The following is a 23223-nucleotide window of genomic DNA, read 5'->3' as shown; positions in this document are numbered from 1 at the left end:
CGTACAGCCTGCCAAGTGAAGTGCGCCCCGGAGCGTGCTTTCTAACACCAGCCCCGGGGAACAATCTCTCCCAAACCCGCTGCAGCGGGGGCGCACGGTCGGGGCTCCCGCCTCGCCCACCCTACGGTTTAAGCGTGTGTTTTAATATATTTTAAAAACCTGACAGTACACAGTGGGGACGCAGGGCGGGAAAGGCTGGAGGGCTCATTTTCGTGGCCAGGCTTGCTGCTCCGGGCTCACGAATTAGGCCCGAGCTGCAGAGTCAAACCTTTTTCCCGCCGCAGGGAGCTCGGGGTAGCGGGCGGTTAGGGGAGGTGAACGACGATGGGGGCGCTGCGAGCGGCTGGAGCTTCTGGCGTCCCGGGCCCAGGCGGCCAGCCAGGAGGCGGAGGCCGGCCGCGAGAGCCGGGCGGAGGCCTGGCAGGTGCCCCTGGGCGCGGAGGCTGATTGGCAGGTGCGGGAGTGGGTGGGGAAGGCGGGGGCTGGGCCTGGCGCTGCGGGAGGCTGCGGCCCCGCCTCCCCGCCCCCGCCGCGGGACTATCTGGTCCCGGCAGCAGCGATGTCCCCCGGCAGGAATGTCCCTCCTCAGATAATGTTATTTATATCTCTGGGCGGGTCCGCGGCTCGGCAGCACCAGGCGCCCGGCGGCTGCTGTGCTAGGAGCCCCGTGCTGCCCTCTTCCCCCTGCGCCGCCGCCGCCCCTGGGCTCGGGGTGGCCGCTGCTACAGCCCCAGCGCAGGTGAGTCCCGGGAGGGCCCAGCGGCCGGTGGGGGCTGGGTGCGGGTGCGGATGCGCGAGGCTGGGGCGCGCGGCGCGAGCGCAGAGGAGGCGCTGGGCCCAGGGGGCGCGTGACGCGCGGGGCCCAGGGGACCGGGTAGGGGCTCAGCCCCAGGTGCGGGGCGTAGGGCCCGGGAGGCCCTGGCGGCTGCGGCAGCGAACACCCTGGGGCGCGGGAATCCGCGTGGGCTTCGGAGGCACTTGCCGAGCGGGGCGCTTTGCTTTGGAGAGCTGGATCCTGGAGCGTCGCCCTGGGGCTCTGGGAGGGCGGAGGTTGTTGGGGGGAGGGGGGGGCGGTGCGTGTTTAAGTCTCGGGCCGCATCCTCCCGGACCCCGGCGTGGGGGCAAAAGGTATTCTGTCTCGAGCTTGTCGGACCTTCGCGGTGCCCTCCGCCTCCTGCTGCGGGGCTTCTCAGCCCGGGGCCGCTCAGATTCTCTTCTAAGGAACTTGTCCGCGCGCTCCCCAGACAGCCCAGTGCCCAGGTGGGGAGGACAGGGAGGGTCAGCGGAGTGGGGGGGGGGGGGGTCCGACCGCCGGCCGCAGGGAACGACGCGGAGTGGCTGGGTGCAGACCCAAGGAGGAAAGAGAAGAATGCCCGAGGCATACTCCAAGGACCTCCTGACCTCCTCTCCCAAAGAGTTCTCCAAGCTGCTGCTGTCCACTATACTCTCACCCGCCTCACCGGTTCCTCTTTCTCCAACAACTTGGCCCTGAGAAATATAGCAGAAAGGGGGAGAAATAACAGGAGCTTTAAAACCATCCCTAACTCCCACTAACTCTTCCAGACTTCCGAGGGTGGGGAAGTTGCTGTGGGCTTGAGTACCGTTTCCGTGACAACAAGCTCCAGGTAGGGCCTTGATTTACAGCCTATTAATATCCAAACCACTGTTTTCACTGAGTAGTTAGAGGCGTCAGGAGTTGATAATAACGCGCTAAACTGGCTGAAGGGAAATGAAAATCCACTTAAAAAAATTTTTTTTAGGTGCATCAGATGGGGGGTTGTGGAGAGATAGTGACCGTATTTGTGTAACTATAACTCCTGTCTGTGGAGAGCCTAGGCTGTTACCTCCAGATAGGAGATAGCAATCCAAAACTCATAGCCTTGAGTTGTTCTGATCTATACTTCAGTTTCTAGGGAAAATGATTCAGGTGGCTCCTGAATGAGAGGAGTCTGCAAATCAGAAGTTTTAGGCACCTCTATATTGTCCACTAACCTATCTTCAGGTTCACAGAGGGTTCTGAATTTGATTCTAGAATTTGCTCTTTGACCACTCTGTGATCTAGGGCAGATTATTTCCTATTTCAGGCCAGAGTCAGACTTTTACTCTTTTTCTAGGAGCCCTGGATTCCAGAATGTCTTTAAAGACTCTTTTTTGTAAGCACAAAATGTTTAAGTGTAGGGCATGCCCAGCACCCAACACAGTAGGCTTGTACTTGCCCGGAGGTTTGGGGCTAATTAGGAGAAGGAATGTTAGGCTCACGCTGGAGAGCCTACCAGCCTTGAAACCAATGGACTCCTCAGAGGTGGATCATTTATACAGAACTTTATCAAATTCTAGAGTAAAACACAGCTGAAAAACATAAACCCTACATTATGAAAAATGGTCTTTATACCCCTTAGCTGTTGCTCTTAGCTTTATCTGTGGCCCAGTCACAAAGATTGGGGATGAGCCAGACCTGTTAATCCTAAATTCTCGGAAGGCTCAGAGTCCACTGGTGGAATTGAAAGCACCTGAAATCTCCCAGGCATCCAGGACGGGTCTTGTAGCACAGGCATATCAAGTTTTCCTGACTGGCTTGCCCAGCTGAGAGCTGGGATACCAGGATACCACTTTTGCTCTGGTTGTGGCTTCTTCCAAAGGTTCTGAGGGTGTCCTCTAGCTGAACACCTACTAGATGATTAGCTTTGGGGTACATAAAGGTATGGCAGTAGGTGCACTCCCATGAGGGATCATATTTGACAAGCCAAAAATGACTATTTTAGTCATGAAAGTTTTGAACTCAAGTCAAAATCTGACGGTTCTGCCACAATTCTGAAAACAAACTGGGTAAACGAGAGTAATAATAGCTTTCATTTTTTTCCATCTTTTCTACACTGGTGCCTGTCTGGTAGTGGACACTCAGTTCATCTTTGTTGAATGAAGAAGAGAAAGAACAAATGAATGCTCAGAGGTGTTTTTTTGTCTTGTTTTTTATCCTATTGTCACAGTAACTCTGTGAGGTAGTTTATATCATCAGCATTTTACAAGTCATGAAACAGGCTTGGGATTAAATAATTTGTCTCATATCACACAGCTGATGAGAGGTGAGGCCCGGATTCAAATGCTGTTGTTTGGTACCTACTCTCTTTTTAAGGTTAGGCATTCAGCAGGGGATGTAGAAGTACAAGTCGGAAAGATTCGATTATAGGATGGCCTGTTAGCCTCACAGTCTTTCACTCTCAAAACTTCGGGTTATAATTCTGCATCTATCGGTGAAATAATGTTGCCTGAAGACGGTATTGAGTACTTATTTGTTCAGAGGTGTTTAGCCTGGCCCATTATGTTCAGGTCATTGTTTCAAGGACGGAACTGAAATCTTGGCAGTAGTCAAAGCATGGATTTTTTTGAAACCAGATTTTCCTTTCAGTTGAGGAAGTGGCCAGGAGGGCTTGATGATGCATGGGGACAGTGTGATAGAACAGAGGATGACTATAAAAAATTCACGAGGCAAATGCTATTGGAGTGGGAAGGGACCTTAGAGGTCACTGAGTCCAGCCTTCTGTTTATGTGGCTGCTTGCCTGAAGGGGAGACCTAACTGCAGTTTACCTGGTCATCTCTGTAGGGCTATGATGTGCCTTCCATGTTTCTTACTCTTGCTTGCCCATTTCCTTCCTCCCTCTCTCCCAAGACCAGTATTAGGTTTATTTCCTGAAGTTCTGCCTAACCAAACCACTGAAGTATTCTTTCCTTTGAGGGAGACTGTGAGAGCATCCATTTTAATATCCAATTACTTTCATCTTAGTAAAATCTTAAAAAAAAAAAAAAAGTACTGGAGGTAAGCAGGTGAGAAGACATTAGTGAACATTAAACTCTAAACTGTTCCATAATCTCCCCATTGCTTGTTAGGTGTACAGATGTATGCATTTTCACATGATAGGTGTGTACATTACTATCTTGAGCTAGTACAAATCTTAAGATAAATATGTAACATTTCTGGGACAGTGGGGAAAGAAAGGACTTTGGGGGAATTATTGGGAGTGTCAGATACCTGTTTTAATCTAAACCAAATCACCAAGTTGCTCTTGAACTGCGTTATTTCAGATTGTAAAATCAAATGCAAAATTATACTCTCTATCCAAGACCTTAAAATGTAGGAAATCTGACCAACAGGAGGTTTAAAGTGATATAAAGCACATTTCTTCATTATCCATAATTTTTTCTTATAACCTCAGACCTGCAGATTAACATTTATCAATTGATTTTGGAGGATCAAGAATGAAAATAATTGTGTTGTGTGGGCTGATGAGAAATTTCATTTTATAATGAGGACAGGCAAGGAAGTTCATGGATATCGGGTTCTGAAACCATATGGATATCACTAGTCAGAAATTGCTGTGGAAAGAAGTATTTCATCTTAGAAGTAGTTTGTATTGACTCAGTTGATTATATAGATAGCTCTTTGGTTACTTCTCTACCCTAGGTAAGAAATCGGGGGGGGGGGGGGGGAGGGGGCGGAGAATAAATGCAGTGATCTGTGTGCCCGAATCATCACGTAGCATTTGCTGGATTATCACAAAGATGCTTCTTTTTTCTGCCAACCCCAAGGGGTGAAGGTCACCTGGTTTTGGAGATGGAGATGGTGATCAAGGGTGTAGGAGGCAGTCAGAATTCACTGTCAGATCTGGCTCCAGTCACTGAATTGTCAACTCCCCTTGGTAAATATTTAGAAAATGTCATAGCATGTTTCCCTTTGTTGCTGTGCTTATTTCTTAATTCACAGCCAAGCAATCCAAGTTCTGCCATTTTCAGCCAGCCTTAGCTGAACATCAAACCACCAGGGGATCCCCAGCCTTACAGCTAACACAATTTTAGAGGCGGTCATAGACAGAAAATGCTTCCTCAGTGGAGATTGCTGGCTAGCTTATGACATTCCCAGACCACCTTTCGTTGTTCTGTTTCCTTCTCCTGGTGGCAGGAAGCATTATGAAGCTGTCGTCTTCCTACCACAGTGAGGCCTTCTCAGGCTTTGCTGTGTTTAATTTCTATACTGTACCTGTGCAGATCTGGACAAGGGTATAATTACAAGGGCAATTAAAACCCATATATCATGTTCGCAATGGGGGCAAAAGTGGGGCTTCCTTTCTTCCTTTCATTTGAATGCTATAAATTTAGCAAATGAAAAGGTACAGGGTTAGAAAAAAATAGACTTTGCATTGAAAGGGGCTCAGATCATCCAGGATAGTTATGAAAAGAATAACAGGGCACCTTGGCAGCTGAAGAACAATAATTGCTTTGAATTATAGTCAATTCAGGAGTTTCCACCATCATGAAAAGGAACAGAAAGTTGTATAATCCTGAAACTGAATAAGTTGAAAATCATTTCCATTTGTATTAGGGTGTGTCTCATTTGAGAATTCATAGCACTTCCAATAAAATGAAGCACACTTTAGAGATATAACTTACGAGGCCTGGAGAGAGACCCCTAGCTTCACTCTGTCCCTCTGCTTAGTTCCTGCCTGTTTCTGGAAGCCCCCTAGGAGTGGTCAGCAAGCTGCATCTCCCAGCATATTTCCTCAGGAGTAGAAAAGTAAAAGAAGCCCTTTCCTAATACTGCCTCCAAGCCATAAGTCAGAGAAAGAGCTGGAAAGGCCTGAGAGAGCCATTTGAGAAATATTCAGAGACAGCAAGCATTGTGTACCTACTGTGTGCATTACACTGTTCTATGCTGAGGACATGAAAAGGCATCAGATGGAGACCTGCTGGTCTGGTGGGGAAATATGCTTGCAAACAAGCAACGATTCAACAGGGCACCTGAGAGAAAGCCCATGGGAGAAAGAGTCTAATTCATTATTATTATTACTATTATTGTTATATAGTATTTTGACAGAGAGCAAGTGAGCAGGGGAGGGGCAGAGGGATAGGGAGGATCTGACGCAGGCTCCACATTGTCAGCACAGAGCCTGACACAGGGCTCGAACCCACGAACTGTGAGATCATGACCTGAGCCAATACCAAGAGTCAGAGGCTTAACCGACTAAGCCACCCAGGCGCCCCAGAAAGGGTCTAATTCACGTGGGAGAGTGCCTAGGATTTCTCTAAGGAAAGAAGGAGGAATGAGTAGGGGTGGGGGCTTAGGCACCTCACCCACAATAACGCATGAGTAAGTTAGGGGATGGGGAGTAGTCCCCTGTGGCTGGAATGTAGGACACAGCCCAGGAAGCGGCCAAAATATGACTGGAAAGATGGTTTGGGTTCAGTTTGTGGAGAGGCTTGAACCGCCAGAGGTTCAAGTTGAAATCGATGAAGGCTTTTGAGCAGGGGAGGGACCAGATCAGATGCTTGTTTAAACAAAGCTCACTAGTGGTGGGAAAGGGATTGTGAATTGGAGATTAGCTAGCACAAGTTGATGGTCACATAGATGATGTATAATCCACTCAGCTTCCAGGATGCCTTTGTATATGCATCATCTTATTTTATTTTACAATGACTATGTGAAGAAGCAGGGAAGACCTCATCGTTCATGCTTTACAGTAGAGAAAATGGGGGTGCCTGGATAGCTCAGTTGGTTAAGTGTCCGACTTCAGCTCATTTCATGATCTCACGGTTTAAGTTCGAGCCCCTTGTTGGGTTCTGCGCTGACAGCCTGGAGCCTGCTTCAATTTCTCTCTCTCAAAAATAAATAAACATTAAAATATAAATATATAGATATAAATTATAATAGAGAAAACAGGATTAGAAACAAATAATGATTTGCCCAAGCACCTTGTTTATGTAGTTCATGAGGGAACCTGACTTTGCCCGATTTCCTAGTACCAAGGCGGGGGCTTTGTCCAGATCTTCTCTTCAGTGGAATAATTGAATACTCTGGGCCTTCTGGTTGAGACAGTGATTGCTTACTTTCTTCAGAACCTTCCATCTAAGTTTGTTGGAGAGAGGGAGGAGGAAACTTGTTACAGTATTTTCTCTTTAAGTACAAAACCTCAAGAGAAACCCTCTAGCCTGTACACAGGTGCTGTCCTAAATTATGAATTAATCTTTGTTTTTTTTTTAATTTTTTTTTTAACGTTTATTTATTTTTGAGACAGGGAGAGACAGCATGAATGGGGGAGGGTCAGAGAGAGAGAGGGAGACACAGAATCTGAAACAGGCTCCAGGCTCTGAACTGTCAGCACGAGCCTGATGCGGGGCTTGAACTCACAGACCGCAAGATCATGACCTGAGCCGAAGTCGGACGCTCAACCGACTGAGCCACCCAGGCGCCCCTATTATGAATTAATCTTGAGCATGTATGTGGATTCCCAACGTGCTGTAGGTAAATGATAGCTTTAAATACTATCAATTGAAGTTCTGTATTTTTTACTTCTTTACTCCAAATTTGCTGGGCATTACTATGCTTATGCCTCATTTTGGAGTGATCTTAGTGTTTTGGTGTTTTGATCTTAGTGATCTTGGTGTTTTGATTTGTACTTTAAACTTCAATAAATATTTATAGAGCTTTCTTTTATTTGCCAGACGTATTCTAGGTCTAGGGGATATAGCAGTGAAAACGGCAAAACAGACCCCAAATTTGTTGTCATGGAGCATACATAGTAGTTGGGTGAGATGGGAACTACAACGACAAACAGATGAGTATATATTATAATTTGCTATAAAGGAAAAGCAGCGTGAAGAGAAAGAGAGGTAGTTCTATTTGAGGTTGGATGGTAGGGAAAGCCTTCTCTGATGAAGTTTAATTTGTGTGGAGAGCCAAGCCAAGCGAGGGAGGGGAATGGGGATGTTTGGGGGAAGAGATTGAGATTGAGGGCAAAGGCCCTAAGGTGGGGTCACTGCTATATACAAGGAGAGGGCAGAAAGCCAGTGTGACTGGAGAGGAGGGACAAGAGTGAGTGCAGGATGTACCGTTGGAGAGGAAATGGGGTCTGGATCATGCCGGCTTTGCAGCCGTCCTAGGACTTTGTGTTTTAGCTATGCGATAGGAAGCTACCAGAAGTTGCAGGCGGAGGAGTGGTTTGTTCAGATTTGTCTGTGAGGAAGATCTTTCTGGCTGTCCTGTGGAAGACCGACAGTAGGGGACAGGAGGGGAAACGGAGTAAAATGAAAGCTACTGTAGTGGTCCACGTTAGAGACGACGGACCAGCATGACAGTGGTGGGGTGGCGAAATGCAGCTGGCTTCTGGATGGAATTGAAGGTAGAGCTCATGGGATTTGGAGATAGAGGATGAGAGAAAAAGAATAAGTCAAGGATGACTCAGTTGCTTTTGGCCTGAGCAACTTTAAGAATGAAAAAGCCATTTACTGAGATGGGATATATCCTGTCAAATGTCATGTGGACTCTTTATTTTTGTTGTAATTGAGTTGATTTGGAATGGACTCAGGCAGACTTTTCCTTTAAGTACACCCAAAAGAAGGTGTTTTATGGTGGGTGACTCATGACATCTGCTTATTTTGAATTAGAGCCTTAGATGTACAGTTAGTTCTGTGTACTTTATGCTGTTACTTTCAGGTCATTGTCACAACATCTTCACTATGTGATAGAGATTAAGATACAATGCAAACGAGATGGAAATATGTTTCACTTTATAATTAGAAACGTTTTAAATGTGTTGTTTAGAGCCTCAACATCTTTTAACACTTTCTGGTTGTCATATTTTAAAAACCTTTTAAATGAATTCATGCCAATGATTAAGAAGTGTATCCACATTGCACAAGGGTATACGATGAAAAGTAAAAGACTCCCTTCCCTTACCTCCAGTCCTACTTCTAAAAAGTTACCAATGTCAACAGTTTCCTGTGTATCCTTTGAGAAAAATTAATTGAAATATGCTTAGTAACTTAGTAGTCCTCAGGCCTGGAGTCCAGCTTGCTTGCTTGCTTGGTTGCTTGCTTTTTTTTTTTTTTTTTAAGAGAGACAGCACACGCGTGCTCACATATGCCTGTACGAGTGGGGGAGGGGCAGAAGGAAAGGGATAGAGATTGAAAATCTTAAGCAGGTTTAAGTGCCCAGCATGGAGCCCAAGACAGGGCTCTCACAACTGTGAGATCATGACCTGAGACAAAATCAAGAGTTGGATGATTAACTGACTGAGCCACCTAGGCGCCCTCAGCTTTCTGTCAATTAGGGGTCTTCCTCTTCTAAGCCATCCTGCACTGACAAGCTGTGTTTGTCCTCTAATATCCCTTCTTAGAAACCTCTAGCAGTTCCCCTCTAGGTAGAGGTGGAAATCCAAATTTATACAGTTGACTTTTAAGAACCATAACCTGGCTCCAATCTCTTTTTCTACTTTTATCTCTTACCAATTCCCATCACAAACCCTTTCTTTGAACCAGGTTTGTCTGCTTCGACTCAGTCAGACCTGAACATTTCTCCCAGATTTGGAGTGGTTTCCATCAGTCTTTCTGGAACACGCCAGCCAGCCCCTAGTAATCTCTCCCTTCTACAAATTTGCTAGAGTCAGTTACATGTGCTACTTAATTGAACATGTTCATAGACTTCATTTATCATTATTATTATTATTATTATTATTATTATTATTAAACTTATGTCTATTATTTGCTAGGCAGCTCTTGAAGGCAAGAACTGATTTATGAATTACAGTTGTAGGTCTTACATAAAGCCCTGCATAATGCTTTTTCACATAGACGTTCAATTAGTAATTTTTGGAATGTGTGCTTTGACAGTCATCCCCTATTGGGGTGGTTCTGGTGCACAGGGATTATATTAATTAAAAATTCTCCGATAATGGCTGCAACAAAGGCACCTTCTCAATGAGTTACGTAGGCGTCCGTTCCCAAGGAATGGTAAATGGACTCTGCTCCTTTGGATATCGAACTTCTAAGAGGCGTGGTCTCATGCTGTCATCCCCTCTTCAGATGGCCTTGTATCTAAATGTTAGAAACAAGGTATTTTCATTTGCTCCTAAATGATGAAATCCAGTTACTTAGTGGGCATGGCTACCATGTGATTAAGAAAAAAATGTATTATATTTATGACAAAATTTACCACTTTAACTCTTTTTAAGTGTTTGGTTCAGCGGCATAAGTACATATACGTTGTACACATTGTTGTGTATCTCCAGAACTTTTTTCATCTTCTAAAACTCAAACTCCGTCCCCATTAAATACTAACTCCCCTCAACCCCCAGCACCTGGCAACCACCGTAGAGACTTTCTGTCTCTATGAATTTGACCAGTCTAGGTACCTCCTATAAATGGAACCCTACAGTATTTGCCCTTTTGTGTCTGGCTTATTTCAGTTGACATAATGTTTTCAAGATTCATCCATGTTGTAGCATGTGTCAGAATTTCCATTTTAAGACTGAATAATATTCCACTGTATGTTTTTCTCACATTTTGTCCATTCATCCATCTCTGGACACTTAGGTCACTTCCATCCCTTGACTATTATGAATAATGTTGCTATGAACATGGATATACAAATATCTCTTTGATACCCTGCTTTCACTTCTTTTGGGTATATACTTAGGAATCCATACTCCAGTTTGTTGTTGGATCATTTGGTAATTCTATTTTTAATTTATTTCAGGATCCAAACCAAGCAATTTTAATATTTCTCCCTGGTCTCCAAAGGGAAGGGCAAAATTTATTAACATCCTCACCTTTGGAACCAAACTGAACTTGAGAATTGTTTATTTGAAAACACTGTCTTTGGGGGATAGTTTGTTATCAAAACTCTTCCATTTGTCTGTATATTAGTGTGCCTGTTTTTAAATCCTAGACTTTTAGAGGGCAGGCAGGAGATGTTTAATTTGCTTTGTAAAACATGTAACCCAAACTTAGGTGGGGAAGGGTGTAAATAGTATGTGATGATGTATTTCAACCAAAATATCTCCTTGAGCTGGATGACAAGAGCCTGGGTTGTTTCCAGCTCCTTTTCTCTTGCTGTTTGCCCTTGGGCAAAGAGCTTCTTCTTTCTCTAAATTTTTTTTTTTAAGGGATTTTTTTGGTGCTTGTGATGGCACCTTAATATATATTATTATCCTTAAAAATGTATCTACAGACTTCCTTGTAATGCCTAAGTGTGCCTTCTCTTCATAGCCTTGCCTGACAGTCCCTCTCACTCCCAGGTCCTGGCATAGCACAGGAATGCTTCCTCCCATGTGTTTTTGTAGGACCGTTCTCCTTCCCTTGTTATGGGATGGATCATCTTGTTTTCTAATGGTCAACTTGCCTCCCATATCATTAGACTATGCTTCTTGTGATGGAGAACTAGGTCGTCTCTGTGGTCGTCTCCTCCCCCCCTCGCTCCGCCCCTCCCTCCTCCCTCTTCCTCCCTCCCCACCTCCCTCCTCCTCCTCCTCCCTCCTCCCCCTCCTCCCTCCTCCCCCCTCCTCCCTCCTCCCCCCTCCTCCCTCCTCCCCCCTCTTTCCCCCCTTCTTCCCTGGTACCATGCTTGGTACACAGAGGGGAGTTACTCAAAAATAGTTCTTGATTAGGGGCACCTGGGTAGCTCAGTCAGTTGAGTGTCTGGCTCTTGATCTTGGCTCAGGTTATGATCTCATGGTCATGGGATTGAGCCCTGTGTTGGGTTTTGCACTGACAGTGCAGAGCCTGCTTGGGATATTCTCTCCCTCCCTCTCTGCCCCTCCCCCACTCATGCATGTGTGCACTCTCTCTCTCAAGATAAATATACCTTAAAAGAAGTTATTGATTACAAATTAATGTTTGAAATTATATATAATTGAGTTATATATACATATGTACTTGGAAATGAAGATTTTTATAATGATTATAATAAGTCAACATTTATAAGTGTCTCAGCATACTGTGATAGGCTGAGAACTTTGTGTGTGTTTGTCATTTCTCTTATTATCCTAATTTGACAGATGAAAAATATCTGGCTTAAAGAAGTTTATTTACCCAGAATTCTACACTGAGAAGATCAAAGCTGGACTTGAACCCTGAAGTATTTATTCTGGAGTGCTTGTTTAGAATCACTGTGCCCACCATATTTGGGCAGAGGTCAATAGTCCATGGCTCTTAATTCTAAGAGTGTCTTTTTTCCCTTTATTTTGCATCTTTAGTGGTCTGAAATTAGAGAGGTAACTAGTTGTATACCTTTATATGTTGCTCTATATTTGCAATGATTTAACCTAATAGGCTTGAATCCCCTTATTAGCTTTTAATAAATAATTAATGTTCTGAATCCTACTTCCAACATAGTTCTTTGACATCTGAAGATGAAGATACTAATTAGTACTCTACGGTATGCCCGCTGTCATAAGGCAGCTCTCCATAGCTGTACTAAAACTGCTTTAGAAGAGATCTGATATTGTCAAATTAGATAGCCTTCTTCCATACCCACATCCCATGTTCTCTGCAGTATTTGACTTTGTTAACCACTCTTGGCTGGAAAGTAAACTCCGTCTTGGCTTCTGAGATCCAGGCTCTCCTTTTTCTCCTCCCATCTTGCTTACACCACAGCCTTGCTTTCTTTCTCTTTCTTTCCTCCTTCTCTTTTCTTTCTTTCTCTTTTGTTCCTTCTTCTCTACCAGCTCTTTATTTTATTTTATTTTATTTTATTTTATTTTATTTTATTTTATTTTTGAGAGAGACAGAGACAGAGCACGAATGGGGGAGGGGCAGAGAGAGAGGGAGACACAAAATCTGAAGCCGGCTCCAGGCCCCGAGCTGTCAGCTCAGAGCCCAACGTGGGGCTCGAACCCACAAACCGCGAGATCATGACCTGAGCCGAAGTCAGCCACCCAACCAACTGAGCCATCCAGGCGCCCCATCTACCAACTCTTAAATGTTGGGGCTGCCAGTGCATCTAAATCCTTATGTGTAGCCCCACAAAGGGCTGCTACTTTGTAGCAGTCTGCTAGCTGTCTTCATTTGGTTCAACAGGATGTCTCAAACTTATTGTGTAGCAATAGGACCACTCGGCTCCCTCCCTCACCCCCAAACCTGCTCTTCTACCTGTTTTCATAGCTAGGTTTTCATTGTCACTATTGTCCCAAGTATGAATTTCAGCAACTTTTTTGGATTTTCTTCTCTTCACACTTCTGTATCCAGTTGGCTGCCTGTTCATTTTTCCTCCAAAATTTTCAAATTAGTTTCTTTGAATTTTCACTGTCTTATGTTTGAATAATTGGCCTTCAGACTCTTATCTTTCTGACCATCTTACACTTTGATCTAAGAATTATCTTTAAACATGAATGTGAGTCATTTAACTGCTTTAAAACCCTCAGTGGTTCGTTCTCATTGCCCCAGAATAAATTTTAAACAGTCAGGCAACCTGTCCCGGCATCCCTCCCAGCTTCATTCCCTTTCTATTTACTGTACATTGGATGCTTGTGACTGTGTCATTTCAGGGTGCGTTTTCACCTCCATGACTTTGCTTCCACTATTTTCTAGGCCTGGAATGTCTTTCTCCCTTTTTTTTTAGCTGTGAACTGTCACACATATCTTTCAAGGCCCTACTCAAACATAATCCCTCTGATACTTTCCCTGTTCCCTGAAGCAGGAAGACATCCACTCTCTCCTATGAGTTCTCAAGGTGTCACTTTTCACATTATTCCCTGGTTGATTATGGACAGGTCTGACTCTCCTCTACATTATGGGTTCCTTGAAGAAGGGACATTTGTCTGGTGCCCATGTGGACACTGGTGCCTAGCAGCATCTGGCGCATGTATGGAGCTCAAGAAATGTGGATTGATTGCGTGATAGGGGGAGTTTCAAGAAGCACTGAAAATAATCCTCTAAATGGTGACCTATGAAGATTATGAAGAAGGGTTAATGGGAGGTAATCAGTGTTGATGGCGTAGGGGTAAGGAGTGAAGAGGAATGTTTGAGACCTGGGTGGAGGCTGTCTTCCCACCTCTGTATTCTCCAATTGTTTTCCATTTATTGGACACAAAAGTAACAGCTGATTTTTAACTTACATCATCAGAATATGTCTATTGCTAGGAAAATTTAGTTATTCATCCAGAATACAGTCACTCCCACCTCATTTTTCAGTGAATGTTTGAGGCTGACCCTTAGAAAGCAACTATGAAAGGCTCTTTGAGTGGGTGTTTCAGACTGATATACACAAGATTTGTTTTATAATGGTGAAGAATTAAGAAAAACATTTCAGAGAAAAGACCAAAAGTTCCTGCATAGAAGTTCTTTTTTGTTTGGTTGGTTTTCTTTTTCTTTCTTTTTTTTTTTTTTCTGGATGCATGTAATCTTTTTTGTTTGTTGTCACGAAGGTATGTCAACGTAGAAACTACCTTGTAAAATGTTACAGTACTATTAGTTGGTTTTCTGCCCTCATTTTTGCCTTACCCAGACAAAAAGTGAGTTTCACCAAGACTCATGAGAATACTGCTTGCTCAGGCCTTTGAGAGCATTTTTGTTTCTTTTAACAAAACTCTCTGTCATGGACACACTCCCACCACGATCCAACAGCTCTCTTCTTTTACTGTGTTCTGTGCCCATTGATTGATAGGAAGTGGTTTTTAACTTCCAAAGGCAGTGAGTGGAGCTGCTAGGCTTTTATAAATATGTTGGGGCGGGGGGAGGGTCTGAGATGAACTGATGAATGGAAGGCCCTCCAAAGGTCTTGGGAAGATGTGTCCAAGATAAAGAAGGGCAAAGGACAAAGTTAGACCTTGTGCAGGGGACCTGAGTGTAGAAAGACAAAGGAAGGGACTCAGCCAAGACAACTGAAGGCCCTAGTGAGTTCTAAGGTGCACAATGAAGCCAGTGGTAAGCAGACAACAGTCAGCAAACTTGACCCACAGGTGACAGTGAGAATGGGGTCTACTAATAGCAGCTTCTAGAAGCTCTATGATTCCACAGATGCCAGTGATTATTATCCTGTCTCACAGATTACTAGGTACCACAGCAAAGGTTACCAGCAGGCTGACGACTGGTTACTAGCCTGACTGCACACCTTTTGAGTGAATAATCCTTTCCATTTTGGCAGATGGTTTATTTTGTAGTATTTTAGCAATGCTATGGTCTTGGTTTTGTTCATTTCTAATCTAGGCTCATGCTTCTAGGGTCAGTGGATCAGCCTCTGCCTTTCTCTGCAAGGTGCTCTGTGCATTCTGTATGTGCTTTCTGCAGCTGCTGAGAAATCTTGTTGCCCAGACATCAGACAGAAGGGTCTCTCACAGTGTGAAGTTATCAGAAGAATGAAAGGTGTTTACAGGCATAGAGAGTATGATGTGATGCGATGGTAGAACCAAAGGGGTAAGAAGTCAGTACCCTCTGCAAGGCGGAGACCCATACCTGTGAGGACAAATGAGGTTGTTTGCATTCAAAGCTGTGTGAAGTCACTTTGCCCAGGAGACTGGAAAAATACTCAACAGGCAGGCTGCTGGATGAGTTGGGTGGGTGTGTGGTAGAGCAGGTAACTCAGTACTTTGCCCTCAATGTAGCAACTCTGATGGCAGCCTCGGTTTAGCTGCTCTCACTGCTTCTGACCCAGAAAATGCTCAGAAAGTGACTGCAGTGAGATGCATCTTCAAGGTGACGCTTTCAGTCCAGGTGGGGGAGGGATGTGGTGTCAATCCCAGGGGTTCGATACTTACTTCCTAAATGTGCCGGGAGTGAGTTTTGTTTATGCTCTGACCTGGAGGAAGTCACTTTACATCTCACCCTGTTTCCACCAGCAGAGTGCCTTCTGGTTGTTTTGCATAAGCCTTGAGCCCGCTCTGCTCTGCAGAAGAGGCACAAATGAACTGGGAGCTATAAAACTCCAGGCATCATAATTCTTTGCAAACAGCAGAGTCTACTGAGCCGTGTATTTGCTTGGCAAGTGATCATTACAGTATATACTTGGTTTCTCTGCCTGTAAAAGGGTGGGAGTGCTTTCTCATTGAAATGTGAAGGAGGTCAAAATGAAATAGGGTATGTATTTTTCCCTTTTTAAAAACCTGATGCTTAAAGCATCAAAACATCTCAGAGAGAGATGGTCTATGGGTAAAAATGTACTCAGAGGACCTTGCAGACATCATCTAGTAACCTAGAAATCTCCAAGGAATGTCTGGTTCAACGCCCCTATTTTACCAATAAGGGAGATCTGCAGAAGGGAGGTGATTTGCCTAAGGTTGCAAAGTTAGTCTAACTGGAACCCAGGTCTCTCTCTTGGTTCGATCCTTAGCCCAGTCCCTCCCTGGCTCTACCCTTCCATTTCCCCCTGCTTCTCCTCCTCTTTTAACAGATTTTAAAAACTGGTTTTATGGATCTAATTCTGGAGTCTCTATTCTATTCCATTGGTCTAAGAAATTGTGGTTTATATACACAATGGAATACTACGTGGCAATGAGAAAGAATGAAATATGGCCTTTTGTAGCAACGTGGATGGAACTGGAGAGTGTTATGCTAAGTGAAATAAGTCATACAGAGAAAGACAGATACCATATGTTTTCACTCTTATGTGGATCCTGAGAAACTTAACAGAAGACCATGGGGGAGGGGAAGGAGAAAAAAAAGGTTAGAGAGGGAGGGAGCCAAACCATAAAAGACTCTTAAAAACTGAGAACAAATTGAGGGTTGATGGGGGGTGGGAGGGAGGGGAAAGTGGGTGATGGGTATTGAGGAGGGCACCTGTTGGGAGGAGCACCGGGTGTTATATGGAAACCAATTTGACAATAAATTTCATATTAAAAATAAGTAAAAAACTGGTTTTAAATAATTTTAACATGAACACATAGTGATAAAAAAAGTAATTTAGACAGAAGAGTGTAAATGGCATTCCTAGACCCGTTACCAGAGGTAACCACTGTTGACAGCTTCTCATATATCCTTCTAGAGATTCTCTAGGCACATACAGACATATACACATAAATATAGGTATGCAAGTGCTTGTGTAGGTGTGTGTGTATATATATATATATATATATATATATATATATATATATATATATATATATATATATGTAACATCTACACACACACACACACACATGTTGCTGCGGCTTATATTTCATACTGTGCTGCAACTTGCCCTTTTCATTTAACGATGAACCACTTTGGGTGTCTTTCTGTGTCAGGCCGTGGAGATTGATCTCTTTGAGTCTTAACAGCTGTGTAGTATCTCCTGCTACTGTTTCCGTGATGACTTTAAGATGTATAAGCATCAGATTCTAGGTCTTTCTCTCTTCCCCTCCCCCACTCATAGTTGTGTGTGTGTCTGTGTCTGTCTCTCTCTCAAAACTAAATAAACATTAAAACGGGGGGGTGCTCCTTGGTAGCTCAGTACGTTAAGCGTCTGAACTTGGCTCAGGTCATGATCTCCCAGTTCTTGGGTTCAAGCCCTGAGTCTGGCTCTGTGCTGATAGCTCAGAGCCTGGAGCCTGCTTCAGATTCTGTGTCTCCCTCTCGCTGCCCCTCCCCAACTCATACTTGTCTCTGTCTCTCTCTCTCTCTCTGTCTCTCTCTTTCCAAAATAAACATTAAGATGTATAAGCAGCACCATGGAGTCTGGAGTCCTGAATTCATGATGCTGACACAAGAATCTCTATTTCATGTGAATATCCAAGAAGGGGAATGACTTCTGAGAACGTCACATGGTTTGTGACATCTGACACCTTGCTTCTGTTTCCTGCTGCTCCTTACTTATGGGTGCCTTTCCTATGCCAGTTGCCATGCTTGGGACTTTAACACTTTTACCTATTTAATTCTCACAACAGTTCATTGAATTAGATGTCATTCCCATTTTACTGGTAAGGAGGTTGAGGCTAGTCAAGCCACCTTTGCGTAAGGTCCATTAAATGCCTGACTTCAGATTTGAAGCCAAATCCCCTTGACCCCAAAGTCTTTTTCTCACTGTGTGAAATCAAGGACACTAGGAAGAATGGTTCTGGTGGGTTTGAAGCTAAGGGTTTTTCATAGTTTCCAAATGTTGCTGGTTTAGACCTTGCTAAGTGTCCACTCCATACACAGCAATGACACAGAGGACCAAGTAATGGTGGAGCCAAAACAGTGATGTGGGGAAGAGGGACAAAAGGCAGCTGCTCTTCATTATGGTCTGTTCTGTGCTTGGCTGTGTGGGAAGTACAGAGGAGACTAAGACTCAGCTATCTGCTCTGGAGAGGTTTATGGTTTTGCGATGGGGACAGACACAGGAGACTGAGTGCAGTGCAAGGCAGAGTGAAGCAGGTGCCATCTTGGGGCTGCACACTGCTCCAGGGTCTCCAGGAAACTGAGACTGGTTTGGGCCAGGGATCCTGGGAAGGCAACCTTCACCGAAGGGCAGCTATGTGAACTGACCCTTGAGACAAGTATAAGTTTTCCACGGGCCAAGTAGGGGAGAGGGCATTTCATGGGGCAAATAGGGGCATGTGGGATATGATGAGTCTGGTGTGGCTGCAGCAGAGGATGAGTGGGAGTATGTAGTGATGGAAGGGACCAAGAGGTAGGTTGGGAGTAGGTTGTAGCAGGCCTTGAATGCCATAGAAAGAGCTTGTACTTTACATGTCAGGTCCTGGGGGCACTATCAAAACTTAATAAGGGAATGATGTGCTGTCAGGTGTGTTTTAGGATATCCTGCTGAAATATAGTGAAAGGCTTAAGAGGATCTACACCAGGACAATGGGAATGTAAGGAGGAGATTAATGCAAGCACTTCAGAGAAGTCAAAGTATCTGGACTTTGTGTCTGAGATAGGACCGACCCATTGTTTTTTGTGGGCCCTATCACATAGAGGACCAGACATATGAAAATTACTCATATCCCATATTAAATATAATGTTTTTGCCATCAAAGATATTTGAAGGGATTTTGGAATTATCCTTAGTTTTGATTTTATAGTCTTAATTGGCACCAATCATTTCTTTTCAAGTCTTAAAGCATTTTGGAGGTCATTAAAATTCACTTGTGGGTGTGTTGTGCCCAGTGGCACTGAAGTAAGGGGCAGAAGGCTGTTGGATATGATTTACAGTTTTCCAGCTCAGGTATCTGGGAGGCTGGTGCTGCTAATTTACTGAGATTTAAGTCTTAAAAGAAGGAGCAACTCTGAGGGTGGGGAGGGGGCACAAAGAAGGAGTTCCGTGCTGACCATGTTCAGTGGAGCTCCTGTAGCAACTGTGGAGCCCAGGAGTGGCTGTGCCTGGGGGTGTCGATCTGACAGCCTCAGCACAGAAAGGAGAGAGGATTGCATGAGGGAAGAGAACAAACATTGACTTTGGGTAATGCCTACATTCAGGGTATGGGTGGAGGTGGAGGATCTAGAGGATGATGGTCATGTAACAACATGTATAGGTGAAGAACCAAGGAAAGCCAAAGCTATGGGAATCCAGCTTCAAGAAAAGGATGGTTAATAGCATCTAATGTGGGAGAAGGATGCAGGGAAAGGATCAGAAGAGACCGTTAGCCTTGTAAGACATTCAAGTGACCCTCAAGAAAGCAGTTTTAGTGGAGGGTCAAAACTCATTTATCAGGAATTAGAGTGAAGCCGTGGTGTGGAGGAGAAAGCAGTGGGTGCAGAGCTTGTCTGAGAACTGGGTGGGGAAAGGATGGTTTGAGACAGGTCGAGAGAAGTTTTAGGTGATGGAGAGCATGGTTTGGTGACTGAGAGGATGAGGAGCCCTTGCAAGGGAGGTTGGCGTGAGAAGGCAGCAAGGGATAAGAGAGGGTTGGTGGTTGATGGAAGTCTCTGGGAGGCTGGAAAGTATCAGGTGGCAGGGTAGCCAATCAGCACAGTCATGCCTGTGCCCTGACACAGATGAACAGTCGTCACAACCTACCACCTAGGTGGCACAGTGGGGTCCTGCACTTCTGTGGGTCTGCAGGGTGTCTCTGCGCTCCTCAAGGACAGGGATTTTACGTTAACTGTTAGTTTTCTATGCCATGAATAGCACCTGGCACAGAGGATGACGCATCAGTGCCTATTTCTCAAGATCCCGTCACACTTACCACATCCGTCCTGCAACAACATCCTGAGGCAGGCTCCATCCTTTCTCTTTTCTTTTTTAATGGGATATGGGAGGTATGTGACACACATGTAAGTTTGGAAGCATAGTTATAAAGCAAACATTCTTGCCTTCACACTTTTGCAGCCACCTGCATGCCCCTCCCCTTTTCTCAGGTCCTGTTTCTCTTGAAAATGTGGACAAGCTTGTACTAGGACTCCTCCTGTGCCTCTCAGGGCTGAATTCTGGGGCACTTGGACTTTCTGTGGAGGCAGGAAAAGAATATATGATGATCCTGTAGGGGAAACAAAGGGGCTCATTCAATGAGTTGGTGAAAGATGAGTCTCCTTGTTGATGGTGATAAGAGAGGATCTTGTTTCCTGAAAGCTCTCTGGGTGTGAATGCACTTTCTTTGCTTGGTTCATGTCACTGGGAGATTTCCTTCACGCCCAATGAACAGGAGGGCTCTTTGCTAGGAAGTTCAGCTCCTGTCATCCCAAACTCCATTTTGGGGAAAGGCAGAAGCCCAAGGATCAGGCCATAGTGGCAATTATCTTAGATTCTCGCAGTATGAAGTATTTTATTAAGTGACAAGTATCTGACTTATGTTGTTGGCAATTTTACCTTTTGTCATCATGATGAGGTGGGAGACTTAACTTTTTACTCCTAAGTCTTTTCAGGAACACTTAAATTTTTCTCTTTTACCTTTATATTTACAAATGTAATACAAAGCTTTCCTAATGTAAAGTTTTGCCAAAATACAGACCACAGAAAATGAAATCTCATCACCCACCTTCATTATTCCCTAGATAATCCTTTGCTATAATTTGATGCATATTCTTCCAGCTTTTATTTTTTTTTAATTTTTTTTTTTAACGTTTATTTATTTTTGAGACAGAGAGAGAGCATGAACGGGGGAGGGGCAGAGAGAAAGGGAGACACAGAATTGGAAGCAGGCTCCAGGCTCTGAGCCACCAGCCCAGAGCCCGATGCGGGGCTCGAACTCACGGACCGCGAGATCGTGACCTGAGCTGAAGTCGGATGCTTAACCGAGCTTAACCGAGCCACCCAGGTGCCCCTCTTCCAGCTTTTAAAAAATACAAATATTAATGAAACACATGATTACTATTTTTCAAAAATTTATATTCTGAATACTATTTAATAGCTTACATTGTTTTACTTAGGAATACACAAGGTCATCTTTCCACAATACACACTTGTGGATTTTCCTCATTCAAAATTATTCCATGATATACTTTTTTTAACCATTTGTTTTAAGTTATTTATTTTGAGAGACAGAGAGTGAGCAGGGGAGGGGCAGAGGGAGAGAGAGAATCCCAGGCTGTCAGTGTAGACCTGGACAAGGGGTTTGACCCCAGGAACCCTGAGATCATGACCTGAGCCGAAACCAAGAGTTGGTCAGTTAACTGACTGAGCCACCCAGGGTGCCCTGAGTAACTCAGTTTCCTTTTGAATGTTCAACCCTTTATTTATTTGGGGGGTGGGTAGGAAAATAGGAGTTCACAGGTGTTTTCTTTTAATGTCTATTTTTGAGACAGACAGACAAAGTTGGGGAGGGGCAGAAAGTGAGGGAGACACAGAATCCTAAGCAGGCTCCAGGCTCTGAGCTGTTAGAGCCTGATGCGGGGCTTGAACTCACGAGCTGTGAGATCATGACCTGAGTTGAAGTCAGATGCCCAAACAACTGAGCCACCCAGGTGCCTTGTTTGTTTGTTTGTTTATTTTGAGAGAGAAAGGTAGACAGCATGTGTGATTGAGGGACAGAGAGAGGGAGAGAGAGAATCCCAAGCAGGCTCAATGGGGCTCGAACTCACAAACTGCAAGATCATGACCTGAGTTGAAATCAAGAGTTGGACACTTAACCAACTGAGCCCCCCAGGTGCCCCCTCTTTAACCAATTTTTAAATGATGCCAAATTAGATTGGTGTTTGTTTGTTTGTTAGTGTGTGTGTGTGTGTGTGTGTGTGTGTGTGTGTGTGTGTGTATTTTTGCTCTACCCAATAATATGGAGCTAGTTTTAAACTACCAGGGTAGATGGAGTGTTTGAGTTAAGGGGGCTAGTAAAATGAGGCCACGTTTGTTGGAAGATGGACAACTGATCTCCATGACTCCCTCCATTCTCTCCTGACAGGATAGGGAAAGACTTCTCCAGGGAAGTCTCCTGTGCCTTCTCCCAGGCAGGGCCCCTGTACCAACTTTTGTTATGAAGCATACTTAGACCAAATTACACTGCCATTTTGTTTTGCTTTTTGCCTTTCCTTCCTTCCTCTCCCTCCCTCTCTCTTTCCCTGCTTCCTCCCTTCCTTCCTCTCTCTTACTGAGGGTATCCAGTTGCAGCTTCCCCTCTAGCTCTCCCTTCCAGTCACCTGTGAGTGTCAGGCTCAGCAAGCCTTCCCCTCCCCCAGCAGGGCCTCCCACTGCTCCTGACTTTGATCTCATTTTATCCCCTGCTCGAGTTTCCAGTTTCTCTAGATGGTGCCCTTGTTAACATCTGCTGGCTTCCCCTGTAGTCTCATCTGCAAAATATAGTAAATCTGCTTCCCCAAATCACTTACTCTACCCTTTAATGGATTTAAATACAAACCAAACTTAACACAGCTGCCCCTTTGCCTTATGTTACCTGGTACTTATCCTCACTCTTTGTTCACTGTGCTGTGAATAGTACATTTCCATTTCTTGCCAGGTGACTTCATTTCTAGTGGAAACTCCTGCCCTGTGGTGTGGCAGAGAGAGACCTGCTTTGGCCACGGCCTGACCTGGCTTCGAATTCAGGTTCCGACACTTGCTAGCTGTGTAGTCTCAGCAGGTAATTTCGTCTTTTAGGTCTTCATTTTCTTCCTTGGTAAAACCTGGAATAGTGATACCCACCTTGCAGATAGGATTGTGCTGTGGACTGGACACAAATGTGTGTCAGATGTCTGTAGGTAAGCAAAAATGATAGCTACTATTGTGATTATAGCTTGGTTTCTCTGTAGCTAATTTGTTCATTTTTACCTAATCTCATATGTTATAAGGGGTCAAAGAATCAATGCATCCCATGTCCCATTAGAAATGAATCAGGGGCGCCTGGGTGGCTCAGTCAGTTAAGCATCCGACTTTGGCTCGGGTCATGATCTCACGGTTTGTGGGTTCAAGCCCCTCGTTGAGCTCTGTGCTGACTGCTCAGAGCCTGGAGCCTGCTTCAGACTCTTTGTCTCTGTCTCTCTGCCCCTCCCCTGCTTGTGCTCTGTCTCTCAAAAAATTAAAAAAAATTTTCAAAAAAGAAGTGAATCCTATAATAATGTGAAAATTTGAACATAATATTTTTCCCATTAACATTTCTTGTTCTTGGCAATAGTAAATTAAATAATAAAAATATCAG

General features: G+C 44.5%; 1 protein-coding gene across 2 annotated transcripts in view; it reads left to right on the top strand.

Annotated features, from left to right (window-relative positions):
- SPTB (spectrin beta, erythrocytic) overlaps nucleotides 1-23223 on the top strand; it is a 149640-nt gene that overhangs the window by 23019 nt on the left and 103398 nt on the right. Inside the window, exons 1-2 of one of the 2 annotated variants that reach the window (XM_042943497.1) lie at nucleotides 646-739; nucleotides 1564-1625. The exons of the other annotated variant lie outside the window; for it this stretch is intronic. The gene's annotated coding sequence lies outside the window, so the exon portion shown is untranslated. Of the gene's footprint in view, nucleotides 1-645; nucleotides 740-1563; nucleotides 1626-23223 lie in introns of those variants that run through there. 2 annotated transcript variants of the gene reach the window in all.

The sequence above is a fragment of the Panthera leo genome, chromosome B3 (genome assembly GCF_018350215.1).
Source record: "Panthera leo isolate Ple1 chromosome B3, P.leo_Ple1_pat1.1, whole genome shotgun sequence".
In the NCBI taxonomy this organism is placed as follows: domain Eukaryota; kingdom Metazoa; phylum Chordata; class Mammalia; order Carnivora; family Felidae; genus Panthera; species Panthera leo.
Note: the sequence above shows the minus strand (reverse complement) of the source record. Positions and strands in the feature narration are given on the sequence as shown.